The following is a 17,363-nucleotide window of genomic DNA, read 5'->3' on the forward strand; positions in this document are numbered from 1 at the left end:
TAGAAAGCCTATGGGGACCTTAGGAACTTAGACAGTACTTTGACTATTGAATGGTCGAATAGTCGAACGATTTTTAGTTTGAATAGTTCGAGTCAAAGTCGTAGTCAAAGGTCAAAGTAGCCAATTTGATGGTCGAAGAAGCCAAAAAAAATACTTAGAAATTTGAAGTATTTTTCCTTCTAATCCTTCACTCGAGCTAAGTAAATGTGCCCCTAAATATATGGAGATCCCAATTATGGAAAGATACATTATCCAGAAAACCCCAGGACCTGAGCATTCTGTATAACAGATCCCACACCTGTACACAAAAAAAACTGTTGTGCCCTGGCTACAATTGATAACAACAAAACTCCAATTTTATGAATGAACTCTATAATTTTATGAATATCCATCCTCATTTGGGACAGTTTAGAGACATTTGTATTTATTAACAGTAATTTATTGAATATTTTAAAACACAGGCCTCTGTAGGGATGCTGTGGCCCACCACAGAACTGGGTCGCTGTTATCACACAGAACATGAAATCTCACAAACACAGCACAGATGACTAAAAATAAGACATCAAATCAAAAAAGCAGAGCATAGCATTGAAATCTCTGTGCAAAATCCAATTTTCATATCCAGTGGCATTCTCCATAATCTGGAATTTGGGCATTTCTCCATAGTAGCAGTTAAATGGAATTTCAGAGGGAGATAGACATGAAACATTCATGCTACAATATTCTTAATCCAAAACAAGGCACCATGTGCTTTATTGCCTTGTTGAATTGTAGAATAATCTTCCTATACATTATAGAGCACTACTAATTTTTTTTAGGAGATAAAATCACTAAATCACTAAACTGGAATTGTAGGAAGCACATGTTTAACTGGTCCCTGCCAATTATGACTTCAAAGCAAAATGTACTCACTTATAAATGTCTAATTTTTAGTTCTCATACTGTACATGATACAAGAGCACAGGTCATTTTTCAGTTAAATGAGTTTGAAATGAAGTTTAGGTGCCACAAGGCTGTCAACAGGATGACGAGCATGTTAAAGTAATGTAATACAAGTTGCAAAGATCTTACATAGCAACCAACTAGCAGATGGTAAATAATAGTCATCTGAATTGCTGTGGGTTACTAGACCTGGACAAACATTGTGCCCTCTAGTACATTACCCTATAACTTCCCAGCCTCTTTTGTTCCTGCAGCATAAACATAATTCTGGTATCTAAGAAAATTTCGACAGCGTTAGAACCAGAGAGCTGAAGCCAATGAAATAAAGGTTGCTAAGTGTGTAACCAGCTCCAGTAACCCAACAACCAATCATATGGGGGCTAGAACATACTTCTAAATTTTATTACATTGCCCCTTTGGAGTTTAACAAAAATGCCAGAATTTTTGGATGTTTGTTTATCCTAAATGGTGAAAAAAGCCTCTAAAAATGCTCCAATAATTTCTAACATTGAACTGTCTTTGAATATGCACAAGAGGGCACTTTATATAGATTAAGTAGATTATATTTGATTTTGTAAGCACTCATTATCTATAAGCAATCCTTGGTGACATTTCATCATGACCAGATTCATTGGGTCCTATTCATGATCCAGTAGTTGAGAGTCTTAAAATTTGCTGAAAGGATCCTTGCCTAGCGATTATTTCCATGCCAACAACCTGCTGTATAAGAGTAAATATCTTGTTAATATTTTAATAGCTAGCACATCTCACAAGTTACTTAGGGGGTTATTTATCAAAGTCCGAATTTATCTCAATAACTTTTTGAAAAAAACTCCAACCAAATCCGGACAGGTTTTTTTTTTTTAGCTTATTTATTAATACACTTTCCTAAAAATTTTGTTTGCAGGAAAAAGTCTGAAAAAATTGTGATAAATCAGATTTTTCTCTCTGATTTCTTATGTTTTATGGTTATGCCCGTAAACTCAGAAAACTTTGGGGTATTGCCCAGCGCACATAAAAAAATCACTGGGACTTCTCCCATTGACTTAAATGCAACCTCGACAGGTCTGAGATGCCAGATTTTCTGATACAGACTTTTCCATCCTCTGGGTTCAATAAATTCAGAAAAAATTTGTAATTTTTTTAAGTGCCCGATTTTATAAAAAAAAATATAACCTAAATGTCTACCTAGCACTTAATAATTTGTCATACAGCAAAATCACTTAAGGAACCATCATCCAAACAGCTGTTGCCAGCAATTACATCAAGGGGCAGATTTATCAAAGGTTGAATTTCGAAGTGAAATATACTTCGAAATTCGACTATCGAATGACTATACTTCGACTTTGAATATCGAAGTCAAAGTTTTTTTTACTGAATTTGACCGTTTTGTGTTCGAAGTAAAATCGTTCGATTGAACGATTAAATCGTTCGAATCGACCGTTTCGACAGATTTTACTATGACTACAAAAAACGTAGAAAAACGTAGAAAAATGCATTAGAAGGTCCCCATAGGCTAACATAGCACTTCGGCAGGTTTAATTTGGCAAACTATTGAAGTTGACTTTTTTTTAAAGAGACAGTACTTTGATTGTCGAATATTCGAACGATTTTACTTCGAATCGAAGTCGAAGTCATAGTATCCTATTCGATGGTCGAAGTATCCAAAGAATTACTTTGAATTTCGAATTTTTTTACTTGAATTCCCTTGAATTCACTTCGACCCTTGATAAATCTGCCCCTAAGGGTGCTTCTCCTTTTCTGCAATCCATCTTCCACTACTTAAGAGTGTCCATACTTACTAGCAACACATTTTATCAAAAATGATTTTTGAATTAGTCTTGTACAACATTGTTGCATGCACTAACACTTACACAAATTATTTGAACTTGCCATAGCAGGGTGTCCTTTCATTTTTGCTGCAATAATTTAAAAAATGACCATTCGGTAACGGATAACGTAATATTATATATATATATAAGAAGCCAGCACAACTCGTATAGCAGTAGAAGTTGCCTGGGTGCAAACAGCCTAAATAGTAGAAGTATAGCGAAGGATAAAGCTAGCACTCACAGGTCTCATGAAAAGTTTCCAAACTTTTCATAAGACCTGTGAGTGCTAGCTTTATCCTTCGCTATACTTCTACTATTTAGGCTGTTTGCACCCAGGCAACTTCTACTGCTATACGAGTTGTGCTGGCTTCTTGAACTCTCTCTCTCTCTCTCTCTCTCTCTCTCTCTCTATATATATAGTAATAGGACAACGTTAACTGACTGGCTTTGCCTGCAAATCTGTTATTCTTCTTTTCCAACAATATACAATGTTACAGTGGCAGGAGCTTTGCTGTGGAGCTTTGCTATGATGCTAAATGTAGGGGGCCGCTCTGTGTTCCACCCTCTTGCACTAACCTCGCAATTTTTGCTGTACTGAATGTACAATAAAAGTACTTCAATCAAAGCCTGGAAATGTATGGGATGTTTTTTTTACTCCTGCTTCATTTTTATCTTGTGATTTTCTTTTTATTTTCTGAGCCATTTATTTTATATCCATGTTAAAATTTCATTTGTGCTGAACCACAAACCTTATAAAATGCACTATTACCGGTCTACTTTCCCATCACTGATTTACAGTGCATGATGAAGATTGTTAAAAAAACCTCTAACATCAAATCCCTCCGCTGCTCAGTGATGCACTCCATGCAGCCTTTCCTGAGATGTTACTTGTCAATTTTTTGCTGTAGTAAAGCCTGGGGCTTTCAGGCAGATCTTCATGTTCAATACAGTATAAATATTAAGTGTGCCAGGATACTAAAATACAAAAGACAAATCACACATGTATGGGTATGGATTCCAATACCTCAGAAGGAATTAAGATGGAAAGGACATTTTTCTATAGTATATGTGCATCTGGATAGGGGACGGAGAGGGTAGGCAAGGAGCATACCATTGATTGAGACTTTAGGATGTCTTACATAAGTTCAAAGTCTTGTTACCAGAAGCAAAACACTTTTGTGTGCATTGTAAGCTAGGAAACCAGATAAATGTGTCCGGAGCTTCCATACAACTTACAGTAGACTTCAAGATGCTTTAGTGGCTCAATCACAGGCAGTGTCAGTACACAGAATGTTGTCTAACACTTCTTATTAAGGCCTGAACCTAGATCAGTATTAGACCCAACCAGCCCTACTTATGACAGTGGAAGAAGGTTGGCGCCAGTGTGCAGTGCATGTAATAAAACGTTTTACAGAAAAAGTTGTTATGTTTTGCTCCACAATATTACAACATCTTCAAGCACTTCTTAAAAGTGAGCAATGTACAATTAAAATTCGCAATTCAATAATTATTCTTATTTGTGTCAATTGTTTTGCTCTTCTCCATTTGACTTTTCTCGCCACCTTGTGTATGTGGTTTCTTCTCCCCCATGTTATCCTGAATCAAGGTGCACAATCCATTCGTTACTACTATACCACCTTGTCTAAATGAAAAGATGTTTGGAACATATGATATGAGGAAGTAATAATAATAATGATATAATAATAATGTTCCTTGGATGGGTAACTGTAATGAAACATTGATTTAGGCTAACAATAAAACTTTGGTTTTCCATTCTATCAAACAATGTCTTTTTGGTCTTGATGTTAAATTTTTCACTTTATACTTCACTCTCCCAAGATTATGCTGGATCTAGTTGCACAATACATAAATCCAAAAAGAAGAAGTCCATGTCAAGATAAGCAGAAAGCAAAATATGCAGTACTTTCAAATGCAATAGAAACAAGCCAATTAACTAGAAATGCAGTTTCCTATCAAGTAGTGTGATGTTTTGTACTTAATTTAAGTTATGGAACCAAGCTGGAGGCATGGATTGTGTATTAACCAAGCAACTTGCATATTTAGAATTGTCACATTCAGTACCAGGGTCTCTAGTAAAGACTGATCTGGATCATGTACTATTCTGGATTTGCCCAAGAGGTACAGGGGATGGGTGCAGATTTGAGGAGCTTCAGTGGTTCGGAAGGGGTCTGTTTAGTAAGGGGATGGCATGTTGTTCTCTTTTAGCTGCTTAACAGTTAGCCCTTTAATAATGTACTAACATACATTAAGCTTGTATTTTACAGTTTATTATTTTTCATAGAAATATAGAAAAGCATAAAAGCATAAAATCATAAAAAACAAACTGCAATTCTCTGCTGAAATATAGCACTTTTATTTGGTTCTGTTAAATTATGATATACTGTATAAACAATAATTTTTAGATCAATATGACAGTGACTTAATGGTTTGTGATATAAATATATACAGTATATATATATAACATATTAGAATATTGCAAGATTATATAGACTATGCTTCAAACAATAAAACTGAACTTTAGCTTCAGATATTTTATACTGTAATAAACTATTTTTTACTCTTTAACTTCAAATCTTCTTTTAAAATGAAAGAACATCTTAGGTTCCTTAGAAAGGTTTCTGCAACTTTCCCGTATAAAATAATAAACACCATTATCTGGCGAGAGAGCGAAAGAAAGGAGACAGAGAGCAAATTTCTGTCATTACAGAATCATCCGGATTTCTCTAAGTGGGATGACAATGAAGTCTAAGAGGACATTGATTGCAGGAAGGAAGAGGACTTCTTTTTAATTAGGTGGCAGTATAAAATATGCAATATTGATATTAGAACTCTTGAAACTGGCAAGCCAGTTGTTAGCTGCATGTCTAAACTCTTTCAGGGTTATGCAACGAGAGACAGATGAATAAGACTTCACTACATACCTGCTGACTGTGGGTGCTGACAGTAGTCTAAGGAGAAGAGAGCGAGAGTTTAAAGGAGACTGTCTCTCCTTATCATATTATCAGACAATCAGCTACTGTATGCAAGAGTTACACCCTCGGATCAATATTATTTTATGGAGGATAACTTTGAAACAGTGTCGAGAGATACAGTAGATGCAGTTTGATAAACTCATATCAGGTTAACGGCAGCTTCAGAATCCCCAGCACCAATTAAAATCTGAGCCTATGCTTTGTATGTATGTGTGAGCGAGAGAAAGCGACATTTTCTCCAACCATACAGTACCGTCCTTAATCTTTCCTTCTTGCCTGAATGTCAATTTCTATTTATTGCCTATAGCAACGCTGCCCACAGTATCTTTCGATACTCAAACATTGAATTTTAGTGAAGAAAGTGGTTTGAACGAATAACATTCTGTACTTCTCGTGCATGACAGAGACCCCTGAGATTTATTTTTTAATTTACCTTGTTTGCTCTTTGTGACCCACCTTTAATTTTGTGCGTTGCTGTCTTTGCGTTATTAATCTCTCTAAACTATATACATTTATCATTTTGAGTTATATCTAGAGAAACTACTTACATTCTCTTTTCCCTTTCTCTGATCCTGTCCCTCTCTTTCCTGTATTCAATTTTGTAGCCGCCTCAAGGCTTTCATTACCATGACCTACCATTTTATAGATAGAAAAGCGATGTTTCTGCTAAAGGGAGTCTTTTTACTTGAAATTGGAGGATGTGCTCTATTACCCAGAGAAACCAACCAGATGATTGCTTTCATGTTTCTAATTGCTGATTGGTTTGTTTGTATTTTACAGATGTTATTAATGCCGGCTATTACATCACCCCCTATTATTTCAGCTCTTTTCTCCCTCAACCTTTATTGTGACCTGCCCTAAACATATAGAGCAGCCTTCATAAAATGATTTTGCTGGGAATGAAATAATCCCATTGGTGGGAGAGTGCAACCTGTAAACCATTTGTCTCATGCTCTCAGCTGACCACTTCGTATTGGCTTCAATGGGTCAGTGCACTGACTGCTATTGTCAATTGTCTAGTAGTTTATGTTTTAATACAATCCTGCAAAGAGCATTTTTTATAATTATCAAATGGCAGTGGTGCTAAAGTTTATTTCCCTCAGGCTTGCAGACACCTAAGGGAAGAACATTCTTGTAGATAGAGAAGAAAAAAAATCAATGAGGAAGAATGGAAGGGAGGGACTGCTAAAGCTAAGTGTTAAGTAATGAAGGAGAACTGATGACCCATGAGCCATAATGACAAAGCTTTCATACAAACTGTGTGGAGATAAAGAGAGGAAGAAGCATATGAGCTTGATCTAAAGAAAATTAAATATTACCTGCAAGAACGCAAGGCACACTCGTGAATTGAGGAAAGATGGCATATACAATTAGGGAAATAGCAAAATAAGGAATAACCACTGGACAATTTTCTCGGATGCACCCAACACACCCCAACCCAATACTGTTCTATATGACATTAACCAAAAAAAATGCACGGGAATACTGTGTACATTGTGAATAATACAAGGATGTCCATCTTTTGTGAGGTGATGGGATAGAGTCGCTGCTTTTTGTTGCATTGTTGGTAATATTAAGCCAGTGTCAATCAAAAGTGGGTAGATGCCACATTAGGCTAAAGTAACTGAACTGACTATATATATATATCTGTTAAACATTGTTGTCCCAAGATACATCTCCCTCTATACAGGCAGCCTGGGCAGGCATTTGACTCTTAGTTTATATTAGAGAAAGAAGTCTAAGTCAACATCATCATGTCGGCAGTCTGTTCCCTTAGTTCAGTGGTCCCCAACCAGTAGCTCACGAGCAACATGTTGCTCACCAACCCCATGGATGTTGCTCTCAGTTGCCTCAAAACAGGTGCTTATTTTTGAATTCACGGCTTGGAGGCAAGTTTTGGTTGCATAAAAAACAGGTGTTCTGCCAAATAGAGCCTCCTGTAGACTACCAGTCCATGAAGGGGCTACCAAACAGCCAACAACAGCCCTTAATTGACATTCCCATGGAATTTTTCATGCTTGTGTTGCTCTCCAACTCTTTTTTACATTCATGTGGCTCACGAGTAAAAAAAGGTTAGTTAAAGAAGTTCCAGCCTGCTCAAACTAAACTTTGTAAAGTTTTTTTATGTTTCAACATACATTATAACTCAGAGTGATACCAATAAATCTTAATGTGAGAAAATATTTTTGTTTCTCCTTTCCACAGAGCCACTAGCAGCTCTCTCATATCGTGCTGTGTTTTCCATGCCCTGAAAGATAACACAATTGAGTCATGCGAAAGAAAGTGGGGGAGTTTGTGTAACTGTGATCAATATGTCTCTGGGCTCCTGAGGCCGTTGAATTGTAACCGTCTTAGAAATTTGCATCTAAGAAAGATGTGAATTTCAATTAGCCCCCTCTTATGTCTCTGGAAGTAGTTGGTAAATCTATTCTAAATGACTAGTAAGCATGGAGATGACGATTATATAAAGTGTAGCAAAAGTTGCTTAGAAAATCTGGACTTATTTCCCTATTCTAAGCACAGCTAAACTCTGACGGTGGAATAAACATCACACCAGCAGTTCCTGTGTACTTTAACTGCATTCGGATAGAACACCAGATAGTAAATCGTTATAGTTATGCTCTTACTCTCGGTATAAGAATAAAACTTTAAAATTTATATTGCAATCCCTTGGCCGTGTATTTATGAATGCAACTAGTTTGTGCTTTATTTTTCAGATATGGTGCCATTTTTAAAGCAACCTCAGTTGCTGTACTAGACCTGCAGTGTTAACCCTATAAAAGGTAGTTCTACTTAATGACCTGTTAATATATATTTAGACAACTGTATTCTAAGACAATTTGTAATTGGCCATTATCTTTTATTCTCGCTGGAATGGGAATTATATCAGTTTTTGTTCTGCACCTCTCCAGTTTGGAACTGGAAAAGTAATCTGGTTGATGTAGTTGCACTCTAGAAACCAGACAGCAGTTTGAAAGATGACCAGAATGCTATGGGGAAAGGGTCTGACTATAAAGAAAAGTAAAGGGGACCCTTAGAAATGAGTCCAAAGGGTTAAGTGACAGGGTCAGGACTAGGGGGACGAATAGGGCCCTGTAGTGGTAGGGTGGTGGATTATGGGGATTGTAGTTGATAGCTTTGGCAAGTGAAGGAGGAGCAACAAAGGTTATAATAAGGTGGTACTAGTAGAGTGGGAAAACCATTTAACCAGACGGTGGAGACAACCTCCCTCCCGCCCATAGGTCATTGGGAACTTGGAATTGAGAAAAGAGTGTGGTTTTTTTGTCGCAGCAATGGGTTGGGCATGGTTGGCTGCCCTATAGAGCAGCTGAAAATGGAAAAAGAAGGGGGTAGTTCAAGCATACAGAGATAGGCTTGGGGAGGGCTAGGTTCCAGTTAGGTGCCACAGTGTGTGGGTGTGTTGGGAAGGTTAAGTGACTGAGGCCTGAAAAACAAGTCAGGTTGTTAAATTATTTGTAGTTATATGCAGCCAGCAATGGTTTATGTACTTGTTTATGTATTTGTTTATGAATATTCTAATGGGTGGTTAATCATTTTTATGTTTATGCTTTATTGTTATTTACAGTAACATGTACAATATACTATGCTGCAGCCTTTCCACGCAGATGTATTTGGTGTCAGTGTCAGACATTGGGGAAGAGGGTCCACAAGTCATGAAATTTACAGAAACAATACAACTCCATCCATCCATAAAGGATTAATTTGAACGCTGAACACTTGGGGGCACATTTACTATTGGTCGAATATCGAGGGTTAGTTAACCCTCGATATTCGGCTATCAAAGTTAAATCCTTCGACTTCGAATATCGAAGTTGAAGGATTTACCGCAATTCGTTGGATCGAAGGAAAAATCGTTGGATCGAATGATTACATCCTTCGAATCGAACGATTCGAAGGATTTTAATCCATCGATCGAACGATTTTTCTTCGATCAGAAAAAGCTAGGAAAGCCTATGGGGACCTTCCCCATAGGCTAACATTGGTGCTCGGTAGGTTTTAGGTGGCGAGGTAGGTGGTCGAAGTTTTTTTTAAAGAGACAGTACTTCGACTATAGAATGGTTGAATAGTCAAACGATTTTTAGTTTGAATCTTTCGATTCAAAGTTGAAGTCATAGTCGAAGTTCAAAGTAGCCAATTCGATGGTCGAAATAGCCAAAAAAATACTTCGAAATTCGAAGTATTTTTCATTCTAATCCTTCACTCGAGCTTATGCATAATAATGCCATTGATGAACGATGATAGAAAAAATGGCAGCTCAGAATTGTCTCAGAATATAATTGTACAGGTATGGGATCCATTATCCAGAAACCAGTTATCCAGAAAGCTCTAAATTATGGAAAGACCATTTCCCATAGACTCCATTTCATACAATTATTCAAATTTTTGAAAATGATTTCCTTTTTCTCTATAATAATAAAATAGTATGTTGTACTTGATCCCAATGAAGATATAATTAATCCTTATTGGAAGCAGAACCAGCCTGTTGGGCTTATTTAATGTTTACATGTTTTTTATAGTAGACAAGGTATGAATATCCTAATTATGAAAATATATGTTATCTGGAAAGCCTGAGTTACTGAGCATTCTGGATAAAAGGGTCACATAGCTGTTTAAGTAAATTCCCCCAAGAGAAAGAAGGGGTTTATATCACCTTAGATCCAACCTTTTTTTATCTTTGATCCACATTCAAATGGGATGTGATTGGCTATTTGGTAGCACCTATGTGGACTGGCAACCTACAGGAGGCTCTGTTTGGCAGTAAACCTGTTTTTTGTGCAACTAAAATTTTGCTTAATCCATTAATCATAATCCATAAGAATTGCTGTGTAGACCACATTAACTTTTGATGTGAAGAAAGACAGTATTATTTACCAATGGAAAGTAACCATCAAGGAACTATATAAAGTAATAAAAAGGCTGTGCTGACTACCACTTCACACCTGCAACCACGATACTTGCCTGAATTGGTTTTTCAGTTTAAAAATAGACATTTCCGTCTGAGCCAACTTTTTTCCCATGCTACCAATTGCACTCTTTACAGATGAAAAATGCTTTTTCTGGTCTTAACAATAAAAACTGCCCTTGATCTGCCATATTAAACCATGGTGTTTCTACAGAAGTTAGGACCCTTCATCGCGTTACAAGTTCAATATTATTGATATTTCGGGACTGACAGTGAGAATGCCCAACACAATCAGAAATTCACATTTAAGCCTTCATTTAATCATATATATCAGTAGCTGCAAACTCTCTGTGGAATGTAACAGTGGAACTGGACTTTGACTGATGGAATTCTTTTGAAGAGAGAGTTGCTTGGGAACAGGGATTGCTCTATTTGTAAAATCAATAAATTACAAACCATAATAGAAGTGGCTCATGCAGACAAAACCCAGACATTCTCAGATCTCTTGTTATATTGTCTGCATTGCACAAACTGGCATTACCTTCTACACATGCCTGAATGTATAACTCACTCTTAATCTAAGAAAAGTCTCATGTTGGACTGTGAAATAGCCATTGTGTATTCAAGAGCTCAGATAGTATTGATTGTGACGGCTGTGACACTGGGCTACAGGAACCAGAGGAAGAGTCTGTGGGAAAATGTCACGTGTGTATGTGTAGAACTCTGAGAGCATCGGCCTTCTGGCTGTCACAAGTCAGTTCTATCATGTTTGTTTCTATGGAAACCCAAACCATATTAGTCCAGTCTTAATTGGGTTTTAATATTGTAATAGATTAATGTGTAAATATTTGACTTGCTACTGTTAACATTTCACAGTGTAAAATACTGAAAATAGTCTGAGGATGGTGATCAGCAGTATGGGACATGACGTTGGTGTGACACAGCACAAATGTGGGGGGTGGACATCAGAAGAAGGACCCTTGGTGGTGCCCCCAATGCCCCAGTCCGACACTGTATATACTGTACAGTATATATACAAATAAGTATGAAATGCTATGCATTGGGTGTACAGTGGCACATATTAAGAATGTCCAATGTATAGATATGTAAATATGTAAAGATTTCCCTGATATTCTATCAGTGCCATTTCAAAGAAAATCATGGAGTTTGAATGCTTTATTTCATAATGTGAACTTTTTGTTCTTAACATTCCTTTAAAATTATATTGACCCCCTCTAATGTAAAAAAAGGAAGTTTGTCTTAAAAATAACTTTTAGCAGGATGTAGACATTGGTTTCAAAACCAGAGAAAAGACCAAGTGCATATTGTTTACTAGGGATGTCACCTTTTGGAGCCAAGTGGTTTTGGCAGGGGGGGGGGGGGGCGTCTGTGATGTCACAGGGCAGACCACTAACTTTGTGGGGGGACTGGGTTATGCCACAAGCTGAGGCTATGAAGTGGCAATTGGTGATTGGTCTAGCAACATGTCAGCACAATTTTTATAACTAGGAAAACCCGTCAGGCAGTTTTGACCAGGCCAGCAGTGATGGGCGAATTTGCGACATTTCGCTTCGCCGAAAAATGTACGAATTTCGCATGGAATGGCGAAAAATTCGCGAAACGGTGCCGGTGTCTCGTTTTTGATTCCGGCGTCTCGTTTTTTGATGCCGGAGTCCGTTTTTTGACACTGGCATCCGTTTTTTGACACCGGCATCCGTTTTTTTTTGGTGAAAATGCATTGGCGTCCATTGGTGCCGGCATCCATTTTTTTTACGCCGGCAAATTTTCGCCAGCGGGTGTTTAGTGAATTTATTTGCCGGCGGCAAATCGCGCAAATTCGCGCCTGGTGAATAAATTCCCCCATCACTACTGGCCAGTCCCTCTGAATACTGGGCTGTCTGGGTCAGAACTGCACAGGTGGCAACTCTATTGTTTACACGTCATTCTAAAAGTTATTGGGGTGAACGTTTTGAACACAAGACACAATGACAAAACAACAATTGGTGCATATTATATACAAAGAACTTGCACCAACTTGTACCAATCAGCTTGCTTGCTCTGGCACAATGAAGCCCTATGCCTTGACCAGGCATTAAGTGAAAGGTCTACCTTTGCTTGGTAAGCCTTTAGAATAGTGATGTTGTGCCAAATAAATCACACACAACTGAAGGGTATGAAAAGATGTGCCGGGTGCAGTTAACTATCCAAAACAAAGCTTTACGCCTCCATTGTCTGGATCACATGTTTGTGCCTCATTGTTTAAAGCACTGCGTATCTTGACAGCGCTATATAAATAAATGATGATTGTAAATGGTGTATTAACTCTGAAATTCTGGCAAAATGTGTTGCATTGGGGGTAGTAAACATGGCAAGTTGCACTGATACTTTGCAGTTGTTTAAATGAGCTTTAAAAAAGTTGATTTTAATGCTAAACTTAGCCTTAGAGGCTTAGAGAATAAATACACAGCATTTTTTCTGGGAACAAACGTCTGTCTGGATGGAGATGCTGAGAACTGAAGTTAAGCATTAGATTGAAAGCTGCAGGCTGCTTCCCTCTGCTATACAGCATGTGCTGCTCTGTGAGCCATAATGGAAATACCATTTACAAACGAGACTGGAACAATACAGCGCTACCTAATTGCACAATGCTTCCTTCCTCCTGACACAACATGATATATTTCTCATAGAAACTAAATTACTCAACGTTTATTTCCCCCCCCCCCAAATAAAGCACACAAATTTCAACACTGCAAGTAGCAATTTTCTACAAAACAGAATGTACTTCAAAGGTTTATAAAAAGAAAAAAGTAAAATATAATTTTGTTCAAAGGCCAAAGGCTGTTCTAAATGGTCTACCAACTGCGTTTTCTCTGCTCTTAACAATTTACCACTGCTGTACTTTGTCTTTTTGGACTTTGTGGTTCCGTTGGTAGACTAGCAAAATGTACTGCAATTACAGATGCAGTGTATGTAATAAAAATTTGCAATCGAAAACCAGTGCAAAATATTCAATGGTATTAAAGATTCGCAATGCAATAAAAGCCTTATGAAGAATATTACATTCTAAAAGGATAATTTGTATTCGCAAAGTTCTGCTCTTTGTGAATTTTATTACATTTCCCCCCAAAAGAGCAAAAAAGACGCACCTCTATACAACAAATACAAATTGAAATTTATTTTTTAAAAGTGAGCCTCTTTGTGCTTATATAACAGTTGGGCAAGGGATCTGGCTGTAATCTTATTGAATGGAAATCCAGTGCTGGTGTAGAGTTCAACAGGGTAAGGCAGCCATAACGTAGGTGGTAAATACAGTTTCAGTTGTATTTACCACCTGCTCTGAATAATGTGTAAGTTAAAGGACAGGTAGGAGGTGGGGGTGTGATGCCTTCCCATCTGCTACTATATAATGATGGGTGAATTTGTCACGTTTCGACATGAATTTCGCAAATTTCCTGTGAAATTTGCAAAACAGGGGAAAAATTAGCAAAACGCTGATTTTGGCTGCGAATTTTTAGCGGCAAATTCACGAATTTATTCGCTGGCAGCGAAATGCTGGATAAACTATTTGCATAAGAGTGAGCTCTAAAGGGAAAATCACAGCTAAAACCAAAGTCTCTCTTAGATGACGGATTAAGTTACACCACTGACACTCTGATCTACGCATACATATACTGCATATACCAAGGTTTTCCTTTATTAACATTGATATCATTATCTTTAGGTAACATTTACTGAGAAATCAGCCCCTAAATCTTAAATAAATGGTTTAATATGCTATAAAGTAACGTTTCCTATAAGAAAGTGCAAACTCTATTTCCCCCTGGGTTAAAGGAATTCTTTTCCCATAGATGATCTTGGGGCATTTGAATTAATGATGTAGCAAAGCATGTGGTTTTGCACCTGATGTGCCTGTAGCCGGGAGCCTGCTGCCAGCTATTTGTTCAATCAATCCTGCCTGAAACATCCTGACACTATTATCCCCCCTCCCAACAGTGCCCCCATGCCCAAAATCAAGGAGATTATATACTTTGCACAGAGACACAGACCTGCGTTATGAATGAAAATTAAATTAGTGCATTGATTAATCTGGAAGCAGACATTGTAAGTACATTAAAGAGGACTAAGATACAGATTTATAAATCCCCCCATGGTGTCACACCCCGCAGAAGTAATAACAAGGAAATTGGCTTTAATAACCCCTATTGCAAATAAACTGGTTGGTCATCTCTGCACCTACCCAAGAGACCTCAGTCGTTCTAAACACTTTCCACTTTACAGTATCCCTTTTATCCCTGCAATGTGATTTGCCTTTAACAGTAGCCCAGAGCACTGGCACTTTTTAGAACAATATTTTAAGGCTGAATCGGAAGCCCCAAAGATCTGAACTTTGGGCCATTAATATAGTCCTGTGAGAAATAGAAATGCTGACAATCTCAGCACAGGTTTAGTGTCGCTGGTAATTGAATTCTTTTTCTCAGGCTGCCCATGGGCACAAGAAACAAATAAGCTATTCCGGCTTTTATACAGCAGATGTAATTTGTTTTATTGCCATTTCACTTTGCAATTGTTTTTTTGTACTACAGCTCCCAGCATTCTCTAACAGTTTGTACAGTTGTAATTTGGATCTCCATACTTTATTAAAAATCATTTAGACATTAATAAACTAATATTTTTAGTGGTTTTATTTTAATAACTGTTTTGCCACAATTATGGATTCATGCAGCTTACGTACCTTCAAGTGATAGGTACTGTTTTAATATTACATAAAATCTTTTTTAAAAATTTGAATTATTTGTTTACAAGGGACTCTATGGGAGCTGGCCTTCACGTAATTCTGGATTACGAGTTTCAGGATGAGGGATACCAGACCCCTATATATATACTGTATATATAGAACAGAATGAAGTTGAATACAGGAAGCAGGCAATTTACACATTGATCTGCTTTGATATTTTTGAAATGATGAATCAGTTTGCTGTTTAACTATTACAATATAATTCCTTAAAGGGCACCTGTTGGGTAAAAGTGTTATCCTCAACCAAAGGTATGGGGTAATACAGCCCGCATTCCGGTTGGGGATAACAGTAGTTTTGGTAAAAAAATACCCCTCGACAGCACTAGGCAACCTGCTCCGGGAAGGAGCTCCTGATGCGAGCAGCCACGTGACGTCACGCACATGCACATAATGAGCTTTTCGGGACAGCTTTTCATTATGCACATGCGACTGGACATGGTAGCTCACAATGGGAGCTACCTCCCGGTGCGGGCAGTGATGCGCTGGAAAGGACATTTTTTTACAACAAAAAAAATACTCTTATCCCCAACCAGAATGCAGGATCCAACAGATGCCCTTTAAACTTGCCTCTAATTCTAATCACTCAACTCGCTATTAAGAACGTGCAAAATAAGCCACTTGAATGTGTTACCCTTACAAAGTTTTGACCTCGGCTATCTTTCTCGTCTTTGGGTTGGATGTCTGAACATTGTGTTTTCTCCTTCTGACAGTGAGAATTCACAGACAAATTTCAATCTGACATGCAATTCAATTCAAAAAAACTTATCTCACGGATTATTATGTGAAAACTCATGGATGAGATTCAATTCAAGGATAAAAATCTTTTCTCCAGTTTATTTCCCCATAGTCTTCAATAGAGTTTTTACGTGATAAACTGTGAGATACGTTTTTCTGAATTGAATTGCATCTCAAATTGAATCCATGAGTTTTCAGGTGATAAACCTTTTTCTCACTGAATTGGATCAGGCCCATTATGCTGGACAGATGGACAACGCTTGCAGAGCGAACTAAGTGGTGCTACATACACAGCCTATTTATTCTAGTTAGAGCACAAACTATGAAAATATAGTTATATCAAAAAATTTCTCTCAGCTTGTATAATAATCTACTTCACTTCATTGGAGTTGCAATATGTTCATATGTCAGGCTGATAAGATATTTCCATGAGCACTTATGTATTTTATGTTTCTCTGTCACTTTTTCCAACATTTTAGTTATTTTTTTATTAAAATGATCATCACTGTACTTGCTTAAAACTTGGACTTTCACTACTTTAGGCTAGACCACCAGTTTCAGTACTGTCCAACCTTTTCAACACGGCTGGCCAACTCATAGTTAAACAACAAGTATGCTGACTAGTGATGGGCGAATTTATTCGCCAGGCGCGAATTCGCAGCGAATTCGCAGCGAATTTGCGCGATTTGCCGCCAGCGAATAAATTCGCGAAACGCCCGTGAAAATTCGCTGAAAAAATTCGGCGTCAAAAACGGGTGCCGTCATCAAAAACGGGCGCCAGCGTCAAAAAACGAGATGCCGGCGTCGTTTTGCAAATTTTTCGCCGTTTCGCGAATTTCGCTTGAAATTCGCAAATTTTTCGGCGAAGCGAAACGCCGCAAATTCGCCCATCACTAATGCTGACCAGACTAAATGAATATGAAGTCTATGGAGTCCATGGCAGATTAGCCACCACAAATGAACTGGAGTGTAGATCTGGATGTCAAGAATAGTCATGGTGCAATTTTGCAATTTTGTGATAGAGAGTCTAGACATTCTTCTGATCAATCAATGGGGTTAACAAATTATTCTATTTAGCACAATCATATACATTTTATTTTCCTGTTAGTCAGTATTTAAAGACATACAATATAAACATGCCT

The 17,363-nt window shown here is 37.6% G+C and overlaps 1 protein-coding gene across 2 annotated transcripts in view; it reads right to left on the reverse strand.

Moving 5' to 3' along the window:
• elfn1.S (extracellular leucine-rich repeat and fibronectin type III domain containing 1 S homeolog) overlaps window positions 1–17,363 on the reverse strand; it is a 346,212-nt gene that overhangs the window by 152,627 nt on the left and 176,222 nt on the right. The gene's annotated exons all lie outside the window — the stretch shown is intronic.

Source organism: Xenopus laevis, chromosome 9_10S, assembly GCF_017654675.1.
Source record: "Xenopus laevis strain J_2021 chromosome 9_10S, Xenopus_laevis_v10.1, whole genome shotgun sequence".
In the NCBI taxonomy this organism is placed as follows: domain Eukaryota; kingdom Metazoa; phylum Chordata; class Amphibia; order Anura; family Pipidae; genus Xenopus; species Xenopus laevis.